Source organism: Mobula hypostoma, chromosome 21 (assembly GCF_963921235.1).
Source record: "Mobula hypostoma chromosome 21, sMobHyp1.1, whole genome shotgun sequence".
Lineage (NCBI taxonomy): Eukaryota > Metazoa > Chordata > Chondrichthyes > Myliobatiformes > Myliobatidae > Mobula > Mobula hypostoma.
The window spans coordinates 37711441-37732520 of record NC_086117.1 but is presented as its reverse complement, the minus strand read 5'-3'; the positions used below and the strand labels follow the sequence as shown (position 1 = coordinate 37732520).

The 21080-nt window shown below is 41.3% G+C and overlaps 1 long non-coding RNA gene across 1 annotated transcript; it reads right to left on the bottom strand.

The window, feature by feature from the left end:
- Positions 1-15976: 15976 nt before the first annotated feature.
- On the bottom strand, positions 15977-17009 carry LOC134359658 (uncharacterized). Its single transcript, XR_010021164.1, has 3 exons — positions 16875-17009; positions 16593-16685; positions 15977-16515 (listed from the first exon to the last, which is right to left on the bottom strand). It is a non-coding gene; the product is annotated as an uncharacterized LOC134359658 (long non-coding RNA).
- Between the last annotated feature and the right edge of the window lie 4071 nt (positions 17010-21080).

The following is a 21080-nucleotide window of genomic DNA, read 5'->3' as shown; positions in this document are numbered from 1 at the left end:
AAAGGCTAAATATATTGCAAAAAGTTATTCAACATTTCCGAAGGCATTTATAAAAAAAGGAATTAAGCTGATAAACTGCAGCATCACACAAAATGCTGTAGAAACTCAACAGGTCAGGCAGCATCTAAGGAGGAAGGTGGATAGTTGGTGGTCTGGGTCGAGATCCTTCATCTGGATTGAAAGATGGGCGTTAGTCGGTTAAAAATACGGAAGGCATGGGAGGAGCAAGACTTGCCTGGTAATAAGTGTATCCTAGTGAGAGAGGTCAAAGGCAGATAAGGGAGGAGATAAAGCAACAATGGCATCAGAAGCTGGGTGGTGACTGGTGGAAGTGACAAAAGGCTAAAAATGGTAGAATCTGATAGGAGAGGAAGATGGAGCATGACATTTTTTTGTTAATTATATTGCCTGGTATGAAGGCTTCAATACACAGGATCCCAAAATGCTATAGCGGGCTATTCACTTAGCCAGCTCCATCACAGGTACAACCCTTCTCATCATAGAGAACATCTTCAAGTGGCAGTGCAAGTGACATCCATTGCTAAGTACCCTCACCATCTGGGACGTGCCTTTTTCACATGACTACCATCAGGGAAGAGTGAAAAGAGCCTTAAGACTTACAAATGATTCAGGGACAGATTCTTCCCTTCTGCCATCAGATTCCTGAACAAAAATGCTGCGTCATTATTCCTTTTTTGTATTATGTATATATAATAATGTTATGCCTTAGCACTATGCTACCATAAAACAACAAAATTTCATGACATAAAAGTCAGCGACAATAAATTTGATGCTGAAGTTTGAAAATACTCCAAAATCAAAATACAGGCTCAGTTATTAAGGATGTTACCTGTCTTCCCTAGAGCCACACAAAGCAGGGGTCTTCTGGAGTTATTTTGTTATTTTAAAAAGGTTTATTTATCCTAATTGTAAAGTTATTAGTGAATACCTGAGAGTTAATAGCTTAATGAAAAGAAAATATCAGTTCAGGTTCCATTATTTGATCAGGCAGAATCTCACAAAAGTGAAAATCTCAGGTCTAGGACCCTTAATCAAATTGCAAAAGAGAGAAGAAAATAGCTTTTAGTCACAGAGAAGATGGGAGAAGGATGGATGAAATAGAGGAAATATCTCTGATAGGGTAAAGACCAGATGAGTAAATACTATCTAGCAGTTGAGCAACTATACATCTATGAATGTAACATCAAATGTAATGATCTCTGAATAACCAGTGGGGAAATTAGAGTATGCCAAGTGACAAAAAATAGTACTAAAAATCCTACAGAAAGAAATGGATGTGGCCCAGATCTTCATGGGTAAAGCCCTCTCCACCAGTGAGAACATCTACATGAAACGCTGAAATAGGAAAGCAGCATCTATCATCCCGGACCCCCACCACCCAGGAAATGCTCTCTTCTCACTGCTGCTATAAAAAAAAGGTACAGGAACTTTAGGACTCACAGCACCAGGTCCAGGAACAGTTATTACCCCTCAACTATCAGACTCTTGAACCAAAGGAGATAACTTCACTCAACTTTATTTTCCCCATCATTGAAATGTATCCACAACCCATGGACGTACTTTCAAGGACTCTTCATCTCATGTTCTTGATATTCATTGTTTATTTATTCAGTATTGTTTCTTTCATTTTGTATTTGCAGTTTGTTGTCTTTTGCACACATTGAAATTTTTGCCCAAGTTGGTGTAGTGTTTCATTGATTCTGTTACAGTTATTATTCCATGGATTTATTGACTATGCCCGCAAGATGATGAATCTCAGGGCTGTATATAGTGACACAGATGTACATTGATAATAAATTTACTTTGAACATTGATTAGAGTTGCTGCTTCACAACACAAGCAACGCAGGTTCAGTGCAGACTGTGTGTAGTTTGCACTTTCTCCCTGTGACCACATGGGTTTCCTCCAGATGCTTCAGCACCTCCTGCTTCCCAAGAATATGGATGGGTTGGTAAGTAATTTGGACTCTAGTGTCTAAAGTAGTGGTGGAACCTTATAACAGTTGATTGGAATGTAGAGAGAAAGATACAAGCTAAGATAATTTAAACTGAGGATATGGTGGTGAGTGAGGAGTCAGGGCTGAGGAGCCTGTTTTGGTTCTCTGCCTCTCTATGACCTGAGTACTGACAGCATAGCTTCATGTCCAGTTTGACAGCAGTTCAAGGAGGAAGATAACTTCAAGGTCATTCTCGAGTAATGATGAACTGTGTCCTAGTCATTAACTCCCATATTTCGTGACTGAATAAAGGAATTTTTATTGATTTAAATTGGCATGATTGTTCCTCAGCCATGGCAAAGAAGGAGAACTAACGCACAATGTTCCTCCCAGTATCTGATCTGCAGATGTTACAGGCACCAGGTTTTATTGAATAGAAGATAATTGTGATTTATGGTGTGATATGAAATACTCTTTTAATCTTTTTTTAGGAATAAAATGTTGCTGATGCTGTGTGCCTGAAATAGGACAGGGAAAACTGTAACCACTGGTCAAATGGAACAGCATCAGTGGAGACAGAAATAGAAGAGAGAAATAGTCAGCTGAACACTTTAATGTTGGAATTTTTTAATGTTTCTATATGAATACAACCTAACTTATTTCTGCCAGTTAAGTGTGAAAAAATACTCTTATAATACTCTCAACATTTACAATTAGTATTTAAGCCCTACCCTACAGATTTGAGTCACTTTATTAGTCATGTAGTTTGACCATTGATGCTACTTGAAGGCTGATAAGCTCTAAGAATTTCATTTCCACTTGGTCACTTCTTTTATCTAGCTTTCATAATGTCTGCGTCAAAAGGTTTTCTTAATGTCACTTAAAATTCCCTTTTGAAAATGAAGTATTCACATTCATTAATCTTGTTAAGCCTGGTCTAAAATTGAAATATCTACAATTAAACATAAATGGTGTCCATGGCAAGAGATATCTAACTTTACCCCTGAGGAAAGATTCTAGGTGGACCCCTCTCTGCTTTTCACAGGGATCTTTCCCTCTGCGACTCCCTGGTCCACATGTCCCCCCCCCTATGGATCTCCCACCCGGCACTTATCCCTGTAAGTGTAAGTGCTACACCTGTCCCTACACCTCCTCTCTTGCCACCATTCAGGGCCCTGAACAGTCCTTCCAGGTGAGGCAACACTTCACTTGTGAGTCTGTTGGGGTCATCTATTGCATCCGGTGCTCCCGGTGTGGCCTCCTCTACATTGGTGAAACCCGATGCAGATTGGGGGATCGCTTCGTTGAGCACCTCTGCTCCGTCCGCCACAACAGACAGGATCTCCTGGTGGCCACCCACTTCAACTCTGCTTCCCATTCCCGTTCGGATATGTCCATACATGGCCTCCTCTACTGCCATGATGAGACTAATCTCAGGTTGGAGGAGCAACACCTCATACGCCATCTGGTTAGACTCCCGCCCCTTGGTATGAACATCGAATTCTCCAACTTCTGGTAATTCCCTCCCCCTCCCTTCCCCTATCCCAGTTTCACTCTGCCCCCTTCCCCAGTTGCCTACTACCTTCCCTCATGGTTCCTCCTCCTTCTACTACCCATTGTGTTTTCCCCTATTCCTTCTTCACCTTTCCTGCCTATCCCCTCCCTGCTTCCCCTCCCCCACCCCTTCATCTTTCCCCTTACTGGTTTTTCACCTGGAACTTTCCAGCCTTCTCCTTCCCACCCTCCCCCACCTTCTTTATAGGGCCTCTGCCCCTTCCCTCTACAGTCCTGATGAAGGGTTCCGGCCCAAAACGTTGACTGATCATTTCCACGGGTGCTGACTCAGCGGTAAGAAGGCTGCCTTCCATAAGCAACATACATCTAGGATTGGTATGATTTGGATTCAACCAAACAGGAAAGTTGGGATGTTCTGGTGAGGTAACATTGACTGTAGTGAATGCTGTGTAAGTACAGCTCCATGCACATTTATCATTCACCAGAAAATGACAGGTTGCATACCGATATAAAATCACAAAGAAGGTATATTTACCAATTCTTTAACTTTAACAAACAGTTAACAGAAAAATAAAAATAAAAGGGACCATTACATTTCAACCAGTTGAAATATGCACATAAACGTTGGAGCTTATTTCTTGAGTAATCAGGTGTATTGCTTTACTTACACCCTGAACCCACATTCTGCATGAAGGACACTAGCCCCAGTTCGAGGCCACCATGAAGAGCATCTTGAATGAACTGGCCAACTCAAGAGTATCAGTATTTCCTCCTTGGAGCCATTCGTCTACACAAAGCGCTTCTTACAACGGAGTCTCCCCTTCGAGTAGGGTCCTCTGAGCATCTTCCCTTCTGCTCCGCTCCGCAGCTCCTGCCAAAAAGACCCCAAACCAGACTACTGTCCTCCAGAAACCTGATCCCACACATCTCTCTTGAATATTCCATCGCAATCACTGGGCAGAAAGTTACAACATGTGCCAATACAAACCCAGTTGGCTGACTCAACACTCCTGTTGGATAAAATGGCTCCTTATTTTTAGCCAATGCCAAAAACATTCTTAATAACAGGACACACTGCTTTTGCAGAAAACTACTAAAATAAAAAACAAACTTGCAGTATAGCAGTAGAACTCTTAACCAGGGCATTACATGTAAATGGATGGTTGCAGGCCCATTAGGCAAAAGGGCTTATTTCCATGCTGGAACTTGTCTCTCTAATAAATGCTGCCCAGGCCTGGGACACCTGCTTCTAGAAATGAATAGTGTTTCTCTTGCTTCCTATAAGCAATATTAATATCAAAGGTTATTGCCTCCTCCTGCCCTTCTCCTATGGGAATACCATCCCTCTCCCTCAGTTTCTCTGTCTCCACCATGTCCGTACCCAAGATTAGGCAGGCCATTTCAGAGCTTCTAAAATGCCCTCATTTTTCAGGGAACATGGTTTCCCCTCGACTGTAGCTGAAGGAGCCCTCATTTGCACCAGCTTTGTTTCCCACACATCTGCTCTCACCCCTTCCACTCCCAGACAGGAGAGAAAAGAAAGTTCTATGGGTCTTCCTACTATCCTTCACTATTTCTGTCAGCTCCAATATGACCCATCCACCAGTCACACTACCCATACCTTCTGCTTTCTGGACCACTCTCTCCGTGGCTCCCTAGTCTATCCATCCCTCCCCACCTACCCCTCCCTATCCCCTGGCACTTTCCCCCGCAATCACAGGATATGCAGCACCTACACCTCCTCCCTCACCACCATCCAAGGACCAAAATAGCTCTTCCAGGTGAGGCAGAGATTCACATGCACCTCTTCAATCTTGGCAGTTGCATCTATTGCTCTCGATGTGGACATGACCAAGTGTGGACCAGGTGATAGTTTACAGAACATCTACACCCTGTCCACATGGTCATCTTGAACTTCTGGTTGCAAGCTATTTCAACTCCCCTTTCCATTCCCACACTAACCCTTCTGCCCACAGACTTCTTCATTACCACATGAAGACTAAAGCTAAGCCAGAAGAAAATTACCTCCCTTTCCAATGGCATGAACATTTAAATTTCCAATTTCGGTTCATAGCCCCTGTTTTCCTTTCCTATTCCTGAAAGTAAATGATAATACTGCATATATCACCACATACAACCCTGAAATTCTTTTTATTGTGGGCATTCTCAACAAATCTATAGAATAGTAACCATAACAGAATCAATGAAAGCCCGTTCAACTAAGCTGTTCACCCAGAGTGCAGAAGAGAACAAACTGAGAAAATGCAAAAAGAAGAAACAAAAATATAAATAAATAAGCAAGAAATATTGAGAGCACGGGATGAAGAGTCCTTGAAAGTGAATCCATTGGATGTGGGAACATTTCAGTGATGGGGCAAGTGAAGCTGAGCGAAATGATTCCCTTTGGTTCAAAAGCCTGATAGTTGTGGCATAGTAACTGTTCCTGAACCAGGTAGTTTGAGCCCTGAGGCACTTGTACCTTTTTCATGATTGCAGCAGTGAGAAGAGAGCATGTCCTGGGTGGTGGGGATCTCTAACGATAGATGCTGCTTTCCTGCGACGTGATGTAGATGGATTCAACAGTTAGGATGGCTTTACCCATGATGGACTGGGCCATATACCTAACAGTCCACTGAAGTCATCTCCCCCTTTGTTCAGCTTTTCCATTCCCTCGCACCCCACCCCAACAGCAGCTTAGATTTATTGCCCTCCCCTACCTGGCCGCACCTGTCCATTGACCCCATCTTACCTGGTTCCACCTATCACCAATGTGCACCTGTGAGATCCCTCCTTTTTACTCTTCTTTATACTGGTTATCTTCTCTCTACCCTCTCAATCCTGACACATCGACCATCTCTTTGCTTTCACAAATGCTGCTCAGATTCCAGCATCTGCCATCTCTTGAGCCTCCTTTGACATGAAAGTTTGTTGGGTATAAGTTTACAATCGACCAAAGATGAAATCCTGTTTTTTTTAAATATATAGTTTTTAAATATGTCCCTGGAGTGCAGATATTGCTCTGATTTTAGAATCCTGATAACTATATGCTGAGGAGCCAGACATACCCTTAATACTCTTTTAATTCCTTACCAACCAATTATCTAGGGGCTTGTCTGTCAGTGGAGTTGGAACAATAAATCATGCCTGTCTCAGCTCTAAATCTCTCCTCTATTTGGGTTCTGATTAATTCAGTTTTCTATTCTTTGGTTTTTAGTTTTGCTGCTGTATAAATTAATTAACTTCCCCCCCCACCAAACATTAAAGAACAATTTAGATTACAAGTAAAGGATCCCTGTAGTATAAATACCTCCACTCCTTTTATATGTAAACCAGAGGTTTTTCAAATCTATTATTCATTTTTTATTTTAAAAATGTAACCAAATTATCTGTGAAACTCCATTGAGGGTAGAGTATGAACTAGTTTAGCATTTTTTTCATTAGAAGCCTAATTCTGACAAACTCATTTGCTACACCTGTTTATCTTTCAAGGTCAGACTCAATTTTTGAGTCTGCTTTGAGTGTTCAGCCAAGACATTTATGGCTACGAGTCAAAAGATTGAAGTTTTGAATTCCACTCCATTGACCTGAGCGCCAAACCGGAAGTTATGTTCCAGTACAGAGCCAAACAAGTGCTGGACTACTGCAGATGAGCCATTCAACTTGATGCATTGTCTATCCTTTGCTGTCAAGCTAAACAACTCCCCATCTCTATTCCAGTGAAGATCATGTAAGCACTTACTGATCTCTTGACCAATATTTATCTGGGAGCCTAATAGATCACTGAGCTGTGGTTATGTTTCTGTTTCTGACATTTTGTGCTGTCTTGCTTGAGTACTGTACGAGGGGTAATTGATAAGTTCGTGGTCTAAGGGAGAAGGAGTCAATTTTAGATAACCTAGCACATATATTTTTCAACATAGTCCCTTCCTACATGTACACACTTAGTCTAGCAGTCGTGGAGCATACGGATCCCTCCTTTGTAGAAATGGTCCACAGCAGAGGTGATTGATAAGTTTGTGGCCTAAGGTAGAAGGAGATGAGTTATTAACTTCAAACTTTCTGCATTACCACTCAAAGAGTTGAACTGCACGTGCATGTAACAAGAGCGTCTTGGACCTCCAGGTGGTCCACATCGGTGAGTGATAATTTTGTGGCTTTAGGAAGAAGGAGATGAATTATACAGCTCTTGTTACATGTACGTGCAGTTCAACTCTTTGAGTGAAAATGCAGAAAATTTGAAGTTAATAACTCATCTCCTTCTACCTTGGGCCACAAACTTATCAATCACCCCTGCTGTGGACCACTTTCTGGAGGTCCAAGACATCAACTTCTACAAAGAAGGCTCCACGACTGCTGGACTAAGTGTGTAAATGTAGGAAAAATAAATGTGCTAGGTTTTCTAAAATTGACTCCTAGCTTAGGCCATGAGCTTATCAATCACCCCTCGTATTTCCAAATCTGTCATACCAATAGATTATTAGTTGCAAAGCCCTTGCGAGACCCCAGGGATTATTAATACTTACCGCTCATTATGTTGCTGGCGTTTTGGGCAGCAATGAAGGTCATCTATCTCTGGTGGTATTTAGCACTTCCTTCAACATGTCAGTAGCTTCCTCTCAGCTTTCACTAATGTCAGTCGTGCAAGTCCTGGCTGGAGACCCAGGAATAGGAGGGATTCATTGTTGCTGTTTTCATAACAATTTTTTTTTCCCAGGAAAGATTGCTAGCCCTAAGCTGAACCCCTGAATCTGAAGGTCTGGTGGACCACTTATAGTCTGGCCTCTATCCTTCGACCTGTTTGGCTTGGGTGACCCTACCAAGAGCCAAAACATAAGACCCGAACCAGCCAGTATATATCTCTGGGTCATTGAAGCACGCAAGCCTCCAAATCATGACAAGGTTGTGGTCCTCTTGGAGGCCAGGGGTTAATTAATGATGCAATACAAATGCAAGTTCTTCACCCGTTATTGTTATCTCTTCACTTTATCTTTTATTATCTTTCTTCTTCCCCTACAATAAATATTCATACAACTAACTTTACAGTTTTTTTCCTCTCCACTTTCTCCCTACTTATTTTTAGTCTTATTCTCCAACAGTTTCTGAACTTGCTTTCTTTAGAACACCCATTATTAACTATCAGCTGTACCCAGCAATAATGAATAAAAGTATACAGATGATAAAGCATCTCTGAAGTGACTCCTTATCCTAGGGCCCAGCAACAAATTATTAACTTTTCACTTTTTGTAAAAAGTTGTTCTGAGTTGGTGTTTCTGGAAACATAGTTTTTAAATCTGAAGATTTTAAACAAGTTCCATTTGATCCTGTTTGGTATTGTAATGCCCTGTGTGTTATGCAGCAAAAGGAACTCTGTTAAATTGCCAGAAAAGTGGCATGTGTTTCTAACTGCAGAGCATGGAATTCTAAAGCAACATTTTATCCCTGCACTATCTCTGCCACAAACTCACTGACAAGAGCTTTAGTGGGACACTAACGTAACCATGCATCTACAGAATTGGGATGGGAGTATAAAATCATGAAGAATCTAGGTGCTCACATACATGCCATTGACGATTGTTTATTAAGTATCACTATTTGTCTTCCTACCATCTGTACACACCCACACTCCCCATAAGCCATCTTCATTACCTGAGTTAGCTTCAAGAAATGGTGAGCAACACACACAAAATGCAGGAGGAATTCAGCAGGTCAGACAGCATCTGTGAACTGTTGATGTTCCAGCTCTTCATCAAGACTTGAGTTCTTATAAAGGGTTTCAGCCCAAAATTTCCCTCCTTAGATGCTGCTTGACCTGTGGAGATCCTTTAGTATTTATTGTGTGTTGCTCAAGAATTACAGTATCGGCAGCATCTCTTGTGTACAAGAAATGATTTATTTAGCTGTGCCAATGACTTTCATTCATTTCAAGGACAATTTGTGCAGTTTAACTGTGAACTGAATATCAGTTCCAAATCAGGGAAAGTTGTGGAATACAACAAAATAACTTAGTGCAAATGGTTGTAAGTTCATTTGAAATTCATATCACCTCTCACTTCCATATATGTCATGGTCTGGTCCGTGATGTCCGCATTCCTTATTCCGGGTTTTCCTGTTTTCCCTTGTTCCATTGGGTGCCTTAATTGGGGCACCTGATTCTCGTTTTGGGCTGGCACATAAATACCTCTCTACCAAGGATTCTATGCTGGACTGTTCCCTTCCCCTTCCTTCTGAAGTCTTGCCTGTATCCCTGTCAAGTTCAACTGCTGGAGTGAGACTGGAGCCTTGCCATGCCAAGATAAGGAACTATCTATAGTTGAGTTTGGAACTATCTCTTTGTATCCCTGTGTTTAGTGTCTGTGTCAAAGAAGAGTCCCGGCCCTAGGTCCTGTTCCCAAGGAGGGGTCCTGACTCTGTGTAAAGCCCTGGCCCTAAGTCCTGTTCCCAAGGAGGGGTCCTGGCTCTGTGTTCTGTGCTCCTGTGTTCCAAGTTCCAGGTGCTGTGTTCCAGTCCTGTCCAATTCAAGGCTTTGTGTTCTTGTTCAGTCCAGGAGTCCCTTGGCAGTTTACCTCGGCAGTCATCCCGGCCCTGTGTCCTAGAAAGGGTCGCAGCCCTGTGCTCCAAGGAGGAGTCCTGGCCCTGTACCCAAGAGCCTAACAAAGCTAAGCCAAACCTAGTCCAAGAGCCATGTCCTGCCCTGGAGTACCTTGTCCTGCCCTGGGGTTCCTTGTCCCATCCACGTCCAAGGCTCTAGGCGTCCAGTTTAAGTCCTAAGGCTCTGAGTTCCTGTGTTCCAAGACCAAGTCCAGGTGCCGCGTTCCAGCCCTGTACAATTCTGAGCTTTGTGTCCTTATTTAGTTCCGGTGCCTCACCCAGCTCAGGAGTTCCTCACCCAGCCCCGTGCTGGAGTATCTTGTCCTGTCCTGTCCTGTAGCCACGTCCTGTCCTTGCCTAGATCCCAGTCCCGAGTCCTCGCCTAGGCCCGGGTTCCAGTTCTGAGTCAAGACCCAGGTTCCGGGTCCTTGTCCAGGCTCTGGTTCCGGAGTTCCGTGTTCCTAGTCCAGCCTCCTTGTTCCTAGTTCCCCGTCCGGGTCCCATGTCTCTAGTCCAAGTCTTAGCCCAGGCCCTGACTCCTAGACTCGTCCAGGGCCTGTGTCATTGTCCAGCGTCGTTTCTTCCTTACTCACCTTGCTATCTTGATAAACCTAATCCTGTTCCTAATACTTCAGTGTCCGTGTCCTGCATTTGGGTCAGTTCCCACCACCCCCTTATGAGAATATATCCTTATCTTACTTTCACTCACATTCATGTAATAGCATGCAAACTTCTTCAGCACATATACAGTATATAGTTAGGGTGCTAAAGATGTTTGCATAGTACTGTAATAATTTTATGTATTGCACTGTACTGCTGCTGGAAAAACAAAACAAATATCATGAGGTTTTGAGTGATGGAAAACCTGATTCTTATATGGGTCTCTATTGTGGACTGAGAGTGGGAAGGGGTCAGGGAGAAGGGAATCATGGTTGGGAAAAGGAGAAGTGAGAGGGGAGTGAGCAGGAAGCACCAGAGCAACATTCTGTAATGATCAATAAACCAATTGTTTGCATTCAAATTGCCTGCCTGGTGTCTCAGGGCTGGGTGTGTCTGTCCCCACACTACCCCGGCACTCTTTCTCTGTCACCTCTCCCACACCCCTCCCGCAGCACTCCACCCTCACCATTCCCAACTTCCTTTGCTCCCACCAGAGTTACAAATTCGCTGTCCACGCCATGTTAACAAATACAGTACTGTATATGGCCTTTATATATTTTTGTGTATTTTCTCATTGAATATTCCTTTCTCCAATTACTCTAATCACAAACAGGAGAAAATCTGCAGATGCTGGAAATCCAAGCAATGCGCAGGATTACATCTCAGGATGAGCCTTTTCATTCCAGAATGAAGGAGATGTCCTCCTTTTTCAAAGAAAGGAGCTTCCCTTCCTCCACCATCAACACTGTTCACAATTGCATCTCTCCCATTTCATGCACATCTGCTCTTATCCCATCCTCCTGGGATTCTACCAGGGATAGGGTTCCTCTTGTCCTCACCTACCACCCCTCCAGCCTCCACGTCCAGCACATTATTCTCTAAAACTTAGATCATCTCCAACGCGATCCCACCACCAAACACATCTTTCCCATCCCCCCACTTTCTGCTTTCCACATGGATTGCTCCCTATGCAACTCCCTTGCCTATTCATCCCTCCCCACTGAACCCCTTCTGGCACTTATCCTTGCAAGCGGAACAAGTGCTGCACCTGTGCTACACCTCCTCCATCACTACCATTCAGGGCTCTAAACAGTCCTTCCAGGTGAGTCGACACTGTGTCTGGTGCTCCTGGTGTGGCCTCAAGTATATTGGTGAGACCCGACGTAGATTGGGAGACCAGTTCACTGAGTACCTACGCTCTGTCTGCTAGAACAAGTGGGATCTCCCAGTGCCCACTCCTTTCAATTGCATTTCCCATTCCCATTTTGATATGTCTATCCATGGCCTCCTCCACTGTTGTGATGAGGCCTCACTTAGGTTAGAGGAACTACACCTTACATTCCATTTGGGTAGCCTCCAACCTAATGGCAAGAACATTGAATTCTCAAACTTCCAGTATGCCCCCCACCACCCCCCCCCGTTCACCATTCCCCATTCTCATTTCCACCCTCACCTTATCTCCTTGCCTGCCCATCACCTCCCTTTGGTGCTCCTCCCCCTTTTCTTTCTTCCATGGCCTTCTGTCTCTTTCACCAATTTACTTCCCAGCTCTTTACTTCATCCCCCCTTCCCTCAGGATTCACCTATCACCTTGTGTTTTTCTCTTCCCTCCCCCCACCTTTTAAACCTACTCCTCAGCTTTTTTTTTCCAGTCCTGCTGAAAGGTTTCGGCCCGAATCGTTGACTGTACTCTTTTTCTTGATGCTGTCTGGTCTGCTGAGTTCCTCCAACATGGTGTGTGTGTTGCTTCAAGTACTTTGTGCACATTCACCCCCCATCTTTTCTATATTACTGTGGTTTGGTAATTAAGTCACTTCATATCAGACTAAAGTTCTAACTCAGAAATCATCTCATTCCTCTTCCTTCCTCCACTCTGTACTGTTATTCTCTTTTCTTTACTATTTGCTCATTTTCTTCCAGTCTGCTTCATTCTTCTTAATTTATTTACTGCAGAGCTGAAGTTGAAATATTCCGAAGTTTTATTGAAGAAAGGTGGGAAACCTAATTATCATTGATTTTTAAATCAGTGTGCATACATTTTCTGATTTGCCACTCTAAAATTTCTTTTCATTGAAAGTAGGAGCCTCATAAAGTAATGCATAGTGATGTCCCCATGATCTGAAACTGTGTCCAGATGCAAATATACCACAAGAAAATACTTAAATACAATAGCAGAATTTTGGATTACAAGCTCAGATTGATTGTGCTGTGAGGTTTGCATTGGAAGACTGGACCAAAACCTTAGGGAAATGATGTCAAATCCCGTTATGGCAGAGATAGAATTTAATGATCTAATTGACAATTCTTAATTAAAAATTATCTCAGTTTTGGTGAGTATGAAGTAATGACATTGTCATAAAAACTCAGTAAAGTTCTTCACTTTAATTGTTTGTTGACAAAGGTATGTTACTTCTAAGGTCAAGGTGGATAGATGCTTGTTACGGTGGGGGTGGGGCTGAGGGAGGGTGAAAGCTTGCAAAGGATGGATGCTCACGTGAAATTGAAATTACAGTCAAAGCAAATTTGATTTTAATAAATGGCACAGCAGGCCTGAGGGACTAATTTGCCTAATCGTATCAATGTGTATGTTCGTAATACTAGATCTGATCTATATGTGACTGTCAATTACCCCCTGAAATAGCCAAACTCGTTTATCTCAAAACTGCAAAACTCAATCAGAATAAGAATAGGTTTAAGAGACCTACTTCAACATAATCTTGCAAAGTCCCCCTCATGAACATTTAAGTGCCAGTACCTAAACTGGACAATGCAAGAAAGATTATTTTTATCCAATCCTATGGTCACTAATACAAAGGAGGACAAGGGGAAAGAGTCATAGAACACACCACATAGATGTTATTCTTTAAATCACACCTCAGCCTTAGTTAGATTCAATACTATCGAATCTTAATTCTGTAACTTACATCTGAACTGCTGTACAGCAGTATATTTGCCCAAGGCAGCTCACCAACTTGTTTATAAGAACCAACCACAATAGACAATAAATACTGGCCTTAGAATGATCATCATCCTCCTGTAAGATGTATTTTCAAAAATGCTTGGCAATAATGTTCTTGCTAAAAAATAGGACAAGGCTAATAGCAGTCAAAGGTACTGTAGCAACTTCTATTAATGGGGATGCAGTACCACATGCAAAACTGCAACCTTGCTGGCAGATTCATAGCCTTATATTGTTAGAGCACTTTTGGGGGTTAGGACATATAGCAAATAACTTCAGCAACTGGCTTCAGCCACCAACCTTCAAATATGAATATAGACTGTAGATTAAATTTAAAATGTACCTCTGAACAATGGGTTCCTAAAAACCGCAAATCACAGTTAATGGGAAAACCAGACAATGCTGATTAAAATGCATTTAGATGTCAGTGGTGTGAGTGTAAAACGGGAGGTGTGAAGTTTATGTGTGGTTCAAAGGAAACATTGTGGATGTATTGTAAATATGGAATTGTCCTTTGATCTTTAGTACATAAGATGTCATGTAGAATTGGGGTGGCAGGACTCTTCCTCCGAAAGGGTCTCAGTATGATGCCTGCTTTGTCTCATTTTGTCCAATAAAGAGACAACTTCATGTCTACCAGTACTTACATATGGTGACTTTGTTCACACAACAATTGTCTTTTCAGAGCTCTACCTGCCAACCAACTCTCCTTTGCAATTCATTGACGGGTTGTAAATTGCTGTTCCTTTTTTAAAATATATTAATCGCATCAGAAATTTGGAGTTGACACAAGAAACCTAATTTGGACTAATTAAAATTTATCATGAACCTTTGAAGTAGTAGTTTGAATGGTCAACCTTTTTTCTCATGCCAGTACATACTCGCTATATCCTACTTTAGATATCAAAGGTTCGTTGATGGGCCAGATCACTTAATTCTGCTCCTGTATCTTATGGCCTTATGGTCTACACCAAAACCCTCTGATATTGTTTCCAATGGCTAAAGAAATATCATGTCTAAATTTGTTTTTGTATGTCCTACACCTGGGAATTGCCCTGTCCTCAAGTAATTATCTTCCTCTGTTGAAAAGATATTGCAACATCATCAATAGATTCATCTTTAATTAGGTGAAGTACTCTTTCTGTGGTGTCAAGGATTCAATAGAGAGACTGCTGTGATCTATAAATTTCAATGAGTTTAAGGATAATTACTTGTTGATGAAGATTTTCTTCAACTGTGATTGGGCCAATAGCATTGGTTTAATCATAACCCACAGATTTTGACTTGTTAATTTGAGTGCTAGCTATCCTGTGGCAAGAACATTTTCTAATGTTATCCAGCCTACATCTGAAGAATTGCTTAAAACTGACTGTCATTTTTTTCCTCTCTTAGTCCGATCGTTTTATTTCTCTTTTACTGTATGTAACACTGTCCTCTGTACACCTTCGTGTAGCATTCTTGCTGAACAGGCGATTCATGTGATGTGTCTGATTTGTAACAATGTAATAATGACAGACAGGGGAACCATCAATCTCCATCAGGTTTCTGACTGCAAAGGACAGGATAGCAAAGAAGAGAATGAATGTGGATTACTTTCAAAATCACACTTCCTTCAGCTTAAGGGCAAGGTTTGATCCTGTTAAACAAGGGTCCCTCCTGTGCTCACAGTTTCTGTTAGTGTGGTGAAATGATGCAGTCCACATCCAAATGCAGCAAGATCTAAACAATATCCTGAACGAGGGAAGTAAGTAACGTCTGCACCGCACAAGTGCAAAGCAGTGAAGACACCCAACAAGCAAAACGCCAAATATCAGCCCCTGATATTGAATGGTATTACCATCCTGTGCACCACACTCAACATCCTTGAGGTTTCCATCGACCAGAATTTGAACAGGAGCAGCCCAATACACAATGTGGCTGTAAGACCAGGTCAGAGCCTGGAATTCTGCAGTATGTAACCCACCTTCTAACCCCCCACAGCCTGTCCACCACTCACACCGCTCAAGTCAGGAGTGTGATGGAATTTGCTCTACTTGCCTGGAAGAGTGCAGCTTCAACAACGTCCAAGCGGCTTGAAGCCACACGGAACATAGAAGCCCAGACGATAGGCACCACGTCCACAGCCACTCACTCCACCCTAGACACAGTAGATGTGACACCAGCTACAGGATGCATAGTAGTAACTCACCATGACTCCTGAGACAACTGTTCCCCAGCCACCACCTCTACCAGCTAGAAGGACTAGAGCTGCTTCAAGTCAAGTCAAATCAAGTTACGTGAAGTTTATTGTCATTTAACTGTATACATGTTTACCATCAAAGGAGACATTTCTCCGGACCACGGTGTTAAGCACATAACCCACATATAACACCCAATAACCTAGGAAAGTAAGAATTAAATCTACAAAGCAATTACACATAAATAAACAAAGTAAAATGCATAAACTAAATATTGTAAGGTACAAAGCAATCTGGCACCACTTCAAATGCAATGCCACAGGGCGAAAAGAAGCTTAATGGCTTGAGGGAAGAAGCTGTTTCCCACACTGATCATTCTTGTCTTTATGCATCAGAGTCTCTTTGTGATGGTAGAAAGTCAAAGAAGATGCTGGATGGATGGATGGGTGGGATCCTTGACATTACTAAGGGCCCAGTGTACACAGTGCTCCTGATAAATGTCCCCAATGGATGGTAGGGAGACCACTATTATCCTCTTGGCCACTTTCACAGGGTCTGGTCTGATGCTCGGCTGCTCCCATATCAGATGGAGCTGCAGCTTGTCAGGACAATCTCAATAGTTCTTCTGTAAAATTCAGTTAAGATGAGTGGGAGTGCTTCTGGAGAAGACAGATCTCAGAGTTATAAATTGCATACATACTTTGATAATAAATGTACCTTACACCTTGAATCTTACTTGCTTCAAGAGGGCAGGTCACACAGAGATGGGCAATTAAATGCTGGTTAGGATTGCAAAGCCCACATTCCTTGAATTATTAATAAAATGTCCCTATAAGTAAAAGAAGAAGAAATTCAGAAAATTAAAGTTAGTTTTGCTGCTGTTTAGAAATGATGATTAAGGAACGTGTAGCATCAATACACTTAGAGATTTTCCCAATCTCACCCAGTAGTTTTATTTATTCATATTTAGAGATACAGTGTGGTAACGATAAAGCCTATTTTTTTTTCTTCAACTAACCTCAGCTGATGGCAAGCTTCTCCCTCGTACATAAAATAGTCAGCTTAAATTAGCAGCCAGTTTTTCTGGAACTGGTCCTGTTTTCTTCTATCTTCAGGCAAACTGAAGAACGAAAAGTTTACCACAGAATACATGCTGGAAGGGAAATAAAGGGAGGTGTATTTTCTTTACAAAGGCACTAAGCAGAATACATAGCAAGAGAAAGGTGGTTTATTTGGAAGGATTTGCACATAATTTATACACATATTGAGTCTTTAACCACCTGATGCAGATTGTTTGTTCCCTTGTGTGGCATTGTTACATTGTTACAATGTAGATATGCCTCATGAATCTCCTGTTCAACAGGATCACAACACAAAGGTGCATAAAGAGCTGAATGCTCTTGCATATAATACAAAAGGGAAAACAGAATAGGATTTAAAAAGAGAGGAACAAAAGCAGAATATGCAATGTCCTTTTGTTTTAATTTTTGATACACTTTGAAAGCAGACTACTGCTGCAGGAGTAAGATTCTATCGTTCCAATTGTTTCCCTTTTGTGCATTTGTAAGCAATTCTTTCAAATGAAACATCCTTTTGAATTATCCTTCATCTTTTTAAGCATTTGCAGAGAGTCTTTTTTTCCTGTACAGGGTTTGAACCCAGTCAGGAGTTGAACCCAGAACCTTTTAACGAAAGGAAGTTCAAAAGGTTCAGAAGTAAATTTATTATCAAAGTCCATATATGTCACCATATACACTTAATCTGAGATTCATTTTCTTGCAAGTATTCATAGTAAACACAAGAAACAAAATAGCATCAATGAAAGACCACACCCAACAGGACAGTCAAACAGCCAATATGAAACAATGTGATAACAAACTTTCCAAATACAAAAAGACAGAAAAAAGAAATAATAATTTTAATAAAAGTAAATAAATAAGCAATAAGTATTGAAAACATGAGATGAAGAGTTCTTGAAAGTGAGCTCATAGGTTGTGGGAACAGTTCAGTGATGGAGAGCGTGAAGTTGAGTGAAATTATTCCCTTTTGTTCGAGTCCCTGATTGTTGAGGTGTAATAACTGTTCCTCAACGTTGTGGTTTGTGTCCTGAGGCTCCTGTACCTTTTTCATGATGGCAGCAGTGAGAAGAGAGCATGGGTGGTGGGGATCGTTGATTATGGATGCTGCTTTCCTGCCACAGTACTCTCCGTAGATGTGCTTAATGGTGGGGTGGGCTTTACCTGTGGTGGACTGAGCCGTATCCAATACTTTTTGTAGGCTTTTCCACTCAAGAACATTGTTATTACCACACCAGGCTGTGATGCAACCAGTCAACACACTGTCCACTGCACATCCATAGAGGTTTGTCAAAGTTTTATGACATCCAAATCCTCACAAACTTCAAAGGGACTGTTCTGCTTTCTTTGTAAAGGCACCTACATGCAGGACCCAGGATAGATCCTCTGTATTGATAACACTGAGGAGCTTAAAGTTGCTGAACTTCTCCATTTCTGATCCCCCAATGAGGACTGGTTCATAGATCATCAATTCCCTCCTCTTGAAGTCAATACCCAGCTCCATGGTCTTGCTGACGTTGAGTGAGAGGTTGTTGTTATGATACCACTCAGCCAGATTTTCAGTCCCCCTCCTGCTGATTCATCATGAACTTCGATTTGGCCAACGACAGTGGTATTGTCAGCAAACTTAGCTATGGCATTGGAGCTGTGCCTAGCCTCACAGTCATAAGTACAAAGTGAGTAGAGCAGGGGGCTAAGTACACAGCCTGGTGTTGCATCTGTGCTGATGGTGATGGTGGAGAAGACATTTTTGCCAATTCTAACTGACTGGGCTCTGTAAATGAGGAAATCATGGATCGATGTTTACAAGGAAGTATTGACGCCTAGGTCTTGAAACTTATTGACTAGATTTGAGGGGATATTAGTGTTGAATGCCGAGCTGTAATTAGTGAACAGCATCATGATGTATGCATCTTCACTGCCCAGATATCCCGAGGTTGAGCGAAGAGCCAATAAAATGGAACCTGCTGTTGACCTTTCATGACAGTAAGCAAAATGGAGTGGATCCAAATTGCTTCTCAGGCAGGAGTTTGTATGTTTCATCACCAAACTCTCAAAACACTATAACTGAAGTCTGCTTGAAACAGGATATTGATGAAAACTCCAATCAGTTGGTCAGCACAGAGTACTTGGCCAGGTACGCCATCTGGGCCAGATGCTATCACCCTCCTGAAGGACGTTCTCACATAGGCCTCAGACTCTGAGTTGTCCAGTCACTGAGATTCAAAATTACTGCCCGACCTGGTGTAAGCAGCAATTGTCCATTATATTCTCTGGCAATTTAAAATAATTTCAGTTATATTTACTGCTTTTCCACACTCTTTTGCATGAAACTCTAAGAATATATCCCATTTTCATGAATGTCTGAAAGAAAATGCGGGTTAACCTCCACAGATGCTGCCGAACCTGCTGAGCTCCTCCAGCATTCCGTGGGTATTGCTCACGATTTCCTGCATTTACAGAATCTTGTGTCACAGACTGATCTTGAGTAGGCCTCTCCAGCTCTTGGCTCAGTTGAGTAATTTACCTTTATGAATCTTTCACTTTTTTTTCTGTTCACTACCATTTCCTCTGCTATTTCAACTTCGAGATATTGATATTTTTAGGAAGAAAAACAGTCCTTTTATCTGGCGGCCCTATACTCATTACATCCGAAGCAGCTTTCTTCACATCTGCCATCAGATTTATGAATGAATATTATTTCATTTTTTTTGCACTATTTATTAATTTTGTAATTTATTATTCATGTCATTTCAGTGTACTGCTGTCACAAAACAAATGGTACATCATTTAAATCAGTGATGATAAATCAGGTTCTGATACATGTCTATGCTGACCATCCATACTGATCCAAGTACAACACTTAGTCCGTAGCTTTGATGTTTAAAGTTTAGAAGATGTGAAAATCTCTACTGCCACCACCTTCTATAGCAACGTGTTCTATATTCCAATGACTTGCTGGGGGAGAAAAAAAGATCTTGTTAACAATTTGAAGATTACATCAATGTTAGTGTTGCTGTGTTAGTTATTGTTCTAGCTGTGCTGACGTGCCACTGTGAATCTCAATGTAGAACAAGGATCATGATTAAGTGTTATATCACTCAATGATACCAGATATGTTCATGGAAGTAAATTCTCTGTTCACAAATATGGGAGAAGAAAAACACAAAATAATATATTTTGTATAATTTTAGTTTAAGCAGAACTGCTACCGGGAGATTATTACCAGAGGAAATGTAATAAGTTGATCAAATCTTTTCTCCTATTTTTTTCAATGACATTAGCTGTATAACTTAAGATCAGAAGATAACCAAAAGCTGATAAATAATTTAGAAAATGAATCAAATTCCCATGCATTCTGTGCTCTAAAGTATCTTTTATAATTAAGCCAATTTACATTCTAACTGAACGTTTCAGGCATCAGTTACATCAAGATTTTCATCTGCAATTTTACTTAACTGTGCAGAATTACTTCTTGCCTCAAAGACTTGGAGATGGAGATATGCTGTGGAATCAGAAGGAAACAGGACTGAAGATGCAATGTAATTATTATAATAAGCACATCACAGACCCTATTTACAGAAAAGGTATAATCATTCTTGGGTAGTATTTCTTTCCATGACTTTCCTCCACATTGCTCAAGCACTCTATTTTTCTCCACCTTCCTACATAACATTTTGTTTTAGCTCTCAGAGATTCATGGCCTTGGACCTTGAAAATACACATTTCAAACGTTATGATTTGGCTGCCTCTTTCTGTTCTATAACTCTCATCAAAAGATACCTTTCCGAGAAAGATTAAACTCCATCCAATTTTCCTTTACCCCAATGAAGTATTACAACGTCATATTCCGCTACATAAATTTTATGCTGTTATAAGAATTTAAAATGCCTGAAAATATATTATAAAAATAACCGCAGATACTGAAACCTGAAATAAAAACAAAAGATTCTGGAAACATTCAACAGATCTGTGGAAAGAAAATCAGAGTTAACTTCATGATGAAGAATCATCAACTGGAGATGCTGACTCTGCAAATCTTTTTGTACTGGAGAATCACAGGTTAGCTGCAAATCGGGTTTGGACCTTTAATGAAAAGTTAGTAACAAATAACTTTTCTTATTGCAAGTAACAAGCCTGAAATGAAG